The following is a 5673-nucleotide window of genomic DNA, read 5'->3' on the forward strand; positions in this document are numbered from 1 at the left end:
AAGCAACGAGTTGCTCGGAGTATTGATTTCACACATCACAATTCACTTGTCGGCATTTCGGTTACAACAACACGGGACCGAGGAATGAATAATGATAGCGAGAAGTATCACTGCGTCAAGAATTCATAAGAGGTGGTGCAATTCTCATGACATTCTTGACATAAAGATGGTAACACTCCAAGATAGAACAGAGCAAAAGCTGGATTGGCATTTTGATCTGCGAAATACAACTGCTTTGACCCAATTCCAGAGATGGATGAGGTACTGGAGTTTGTTTCTCCTAGTCATTCCGGAATAGAATGGCTTGATGGACCACAAGAATAATAGGCATCGATGAGCACAAATGCACGACATACTCTTGACTATCAACTGATACACGAGGGTCGGAATCCAATCGAAGAGGGACAACGCAAAGGAACATAGCACTTTCTGAGTTGTGGATGCATAGATTAGTATGTTGAACAAAGCTCAACATATTTCTTCCAGATAATCCATGCAGAAAGGTAGGACTGGCAGATTCACAATGCAGAATGGAGAACTCCTCAAGAGCACTCTTGTTGTGATCTTTTGGTTCAAAGAACTTCTGCCATAAGCAGTTCATGGTATTTGAAAGAAGGAAATACCACGGACCTCGAGGACTATCACAAGGTTACTAATAACCTAAAGGAACGAGCAAACACTATCAACACGAAATAAGTAGGGTGAATCTCAGGTTCAAAACCCAGAAATAGGATGCCTACTAACTAAATGGCATCACGGGATGCTTTCGGGAATGATGGCCAGAATCATCACACTGGGACACAAACATGGCTAGATTACTAGGTAATCTTCAAAGACACCTAAGGTCATAATAATAACTCCAACATATATGTCGAGGCAATAGAATACCTCAACTTAGAAATTAGTGTGATAACCTGGCCTAAAAGAACAACAAAACCAGAGGGAAAGGATTTTGCAAATGCATCAGATGGTTTAGAAACCTGGGATGACTCGGACAGCATAACGACTGTAAATGCTCAAGGGATTTGAGACATCCTGCAAAAATGGTGGCATAACCAGTTAGAAGCACAATATCAAGGTTCCGAGACCAACTATCAACACATGGAAGTAGTAGGAACGGAACTAGGGCTTGAAACCAACAATCCTACGAGTCTATGGATTAGTAACACGTCATCCTGATAGATAGATGAGAAGGCCTAGTTTCTTAACCCCGTAGAAATGAAGAGGTTGACTTAGATCAGAAGGGCATAAGGTAAAGGAGTAAAAAGAGCCTTACGTTCCCTTCCACAATCAATTCCCTTATATAACTAAAGCATTTCTAGACTCAACTTCGACCAGTTTGGCTTGGTAATCCTACAGGCAGTCAGGATCTGATACCAAAGCTGTCAGGACCCCGATCCTAAGTCACACCGATCTAGCATGTAACACTTCATATCACTTTGCGGCCTCACGCACGGTATTCCCACGGGTGCCACCTTACCTGGCCGGGGACCGTTTGTGCCTTTTGGCTCACGTATATGATAGTGTCGTTAGCATCCATATGATAGAGAACCCGGGCCGACATGACTAGTTGTGAACCCAAAGTGGCACTAACTTACAGGGACAAGCATACATGAATCAACATCGAGCATGTCGGTCAGCAGCGTGCGAATCCGGGCTGTAGCACTAGGCTAATAGGACTTCGGTGAACCGGGCTGTAGCAGGCTAGGCAGGACTCCGGATGTCACCGCGTGACATTTCCCCGAAGGGACAGACACAGGAACGAAGTGAATCACATGCTGGCCAGTCAAGTGTTCCGGAGCAGTAGTGTTGGGCTAGCAGGACTCCGGTGAACCGGGCTGTAGCGGACTACTATGGCTCATGGAAGCACAAGACTACATTTCCCCATAAGAGAGGCTACCAATGATAAACAACTAGGTTGTCGGATCCCACACATACCAAGCATTTGAAATCATACACACAATATGGCATCACAACAAGACTCTACGACTCAAAGTATTTATTCATTAGGCTCCGAGGAGCCAAGCATTACAAACATCGGTCTCATGACCCCAACATACAAAGCATACAAGCAACAAGCACATGTGGAAGCTTAATATGTCTGAGTACAGAAATCTACAAGTGAAAAAGGCTGAGAAGCCTCACTATCTACCAGATTCTGCCGAGGGCACAAGATCGTAGCTGAGGTAACAAGATAAACATCAAAGTCCACGTGGAACTACTAGCGAGACTGAAGTCTCTCTGCAAAAAATAAATTAAGCAAACGTGAGTACAAATGTACCTAGCAAGACTTACATCGGAACTAACTACATATGCATCGATATCAACAAAGCGGGTGGTGGAGTTTAACTGCAGCAAGCCAGCTTTGACTCAGTGGCCAACCTGAACTATGACTGCAAGCAACTCTTTGAGGTGGCGCACATGAGTCCACATATTCACCAATCAATACACCACTATGGATGCGCTCCCTTCTCCCTATGAGAACGCCATCCATAGCACTCACGCTTATCTTGCGCATTTTAGAGTATCCACTTTCACTTGTCTATGAACTGTACAGGGAACCAAGTAGTCCTTTACCGCGGACGCGGCTATTCGAATAGATGATGTTAACCCTGAAGGGGTGTACTTTTTCATACACGCTTTCACCACTTATCGTCGTTTACACGACATGTACTTGGCAAGCTTCAAGCGGAAGGCCAACGAGGGTGTCGGCCATGGCCTACCTAAACACTCAAGTCTCTAGTCCAGGTTTATCGCCTACCCAGGTTCCATCCGCAGGGAGTCCGGCCGAGGTTTCCACATACGGCCCCGAACGATGTGTATAGGGTTCCGAGACACCAAACGGGCGCCTGGCATACCCGGCCACGGTGTATCTACCGCATCATAGCCCACCCCTAGGGTCAGCGCTATGCACGGCCGCCAACACATAACCTATAAACACCAGAAACTGGTTGCAACTCATGGACAGAGGACTAGGGTGGTTAAGAAGCCGAGAGGGTCAATTAAGGATCCCAATGCATGGTAGTAGCTGGTTCTTGAATCACACATACAGATCTCAGTTCTTAAGGACGGCCTCAATGAAACAACCCACCATGTACTCCTACATGGCCTCTCATCGATACCTTTACCAAAACGTGTTCAACACACTTAGCTCACACACAGTAGGACATGTTCACAACTTTCCAATTCATCCTCGATGAATCAGACCTGACACAACTCTAAGCAATAGCAGGCATGACAAACAAGCATGAATGAGTAGACACATCAGGGCTCAAACAACTCCTACTCATGCTAGTGGGTTTCATCTATTTACTGTGGCGATGACAGGTCATGCAGGGAAAAGAGGTTCAACTACCGCAGCATGTAACAGTTGAATCGTTGTTGTCCTAATGAAGTAAAAGAGAGCAGGAGTGAGACAGTGGGATTGTATCAGAATGAACAAGGGGGTTTTGCTTGCCTGGCACTTCTGAAGAAAGTATAACTCTTCATCGGTGTCATCGATCACAGCGTCGGAACATACGTCTACCGAGGGGGCAATTACCGGCAAACAAGGAAGAACACAATCAATGCAATGCAACAATATGATGCATGATCATAACATGGCAATATGCTGTGTTTTGAGCTAATGCAACTAGCAACATGTTAAATGGAGTTGGTTTGAACCTTAGGTTCAAATTCAAACTCCATATGTGAGGATTTAAATGCCATTTATATGATTTGGCCTAAACAACATCCATAAGTTGGTCCAACATGCATGAGAATGGTACAGATGGATAGATTGGATTTTTCTGATCATTTTTCATATATAATTTCTTTCATTTGGAGTTACGGTTTATTTGCTATGAATTTTAGAAGTTTTAACCATTTTCTGAAATAAATAAATCATTAATGATTTATTTAAAATCCCAGAAAAGCATTATTGCATTAGCCTGACATCAGAATGACATCATCAGGTCAACAGCATCAGCCCAGGTCAAACCTGACGCTGGGACCCACTGGTCAGTGAGTAGGCTAATTAACAGAGACTGTTAGTGCTAATTTAATCCTCACTAAAAGTGTCAGTGGGGCATGGGCCCACATGTCAGTGACTAGGGAGGGTAGTTAGTGACCTAATTAGTTTTAGCCTAATTTGACACGTCAGCCGGCCGGGGTTAGGCCGCCGGCGACCTCAACCGACGGCGGAGGCTCGCCGGACTTGAGCTACAGGCGGCGGATGGACTCGCGGAGACCACCGGGGCGTAGCCCGTGCTCTCCCGCATCCAGAGGAGCAGGTGGGTGGCCGCGTGGGCGCCGGAGCTCACCGGAACGAAGCTCGCGGTGGTGGCCGGAGTTCAGCATTAGCGGGTTAGGCGCTACGGTGCACGGTAGGGAGAGGTGTTGGTGTCTACGAGCTTCTGGAGATGTGTTGAGCACGATGGGATGCTCGGACACGAGCGGCGCCCGCTCTAGCCACGGTGGCTTCATGAACGGTGGCGAGGAGCTCTCAGCTCCGACGTCTAGTGCGGCTAGGGAACGAGGACGAGCTCAGGGAGCAGGGGGAAATACGGCGGGGCTCACATCGGGGTCGAAGCGGAGCTCAGCAGACTTGGGGAGGCGGCGGAGACGGCGAATCGGACTTCTACATCCGGCGGCCGTGGTCGGGGAAGAAGGCCACAGGCGTCGTCTTGGGTCCGTCCTAGCTTGTGTACCTCGGCGAGGAGGGAGAAGAGGTTGCGGCGGAGCCTCTGAGAGCATCGGCGAGGCGAGGCAGTGGCTGTGGCCACGGCGGTGCTTGTCGGCGGCGACGGCTGCGCGTAAGAGAAACAGAGGAGGGGAGGGAGAGCAGCGAGTGAGGGAGAGGAGAGAGGGGTCCAGAGCGGCAACGAGGGAAGGATCGGGGCCCCAGGTGGAAGCAGTAGGTGGAGCTCGGGCGCACGCGTCGACACGCCTCTACCTACTGGCAGAGGTTGAAGACGGTGGGGAGTTGGGCTGGGCCTCAGCCACAGTGCCGGGCCAGGTGGCTATGCCAATTAAGCTGGCCCAAGTGGCTTCTCTCTCTCTCTCTCTCTCTCTCTCTCTCTCTTATTTCTATTTTTGTTTTGTTTGTTTATTTATGCAAATTTCCTTAAATTTGGTTTTCAAACCAAATCACTTTTAAAAATTCTGGAAATAGTTATGGGCACTAAATGAATTATTCCAGAGGCCCTCAACTAATTCCAAAATTGTTGGAGCATTTAAAAAATATTTATAGTATTTAAATGCCCCAATTGAAATACAATATGAGTTAATTCAAAAATCCAGAATGGCCTATAAATATGTGCATCATTTTTGGCAGAGGTTCTAGACCAATTCAAAAATGTTGGAAATTTATGAAGGGCATTTTGGGTTCATTGAAATATTTTTATTTTGATCCTAGTTGAAATTATTATCTGCTAGGGTTTGAACAATCCCCAATTCAAATTTCAAACAAATATAGACATGATACATGGATGCTTATGCAACTAGTTGCAATCAGGTTTTAGGGTTGTGACAGCTTATCATGTCGGCTCATTTTTTCCTTCGTATATCATTAGCCCTTACTTAAGCCGCCATTATTCATATGTACTATAATCATTAACCTGTAACTCCACCAATTAATTTGAACCGGCAAATTGGTTTCTTTTCAGCTTGTCCTTTTTCATCATGCCGTCAAAA

Source organism: Triticum urartu, chromosome 6A (assembly GCF_056163025.1).
Source record: "Triticum urartu cultivar PI428250 chromosome 6A, HENAU_Tu73, whole genome shotgun sequence".
NCBI classification, from domain to species: Eukaryota; Viridiplantae; Streptophyta; class Magnoliopsida; order Poales; family Poaceae; genus Triticum; species Triticum urartu.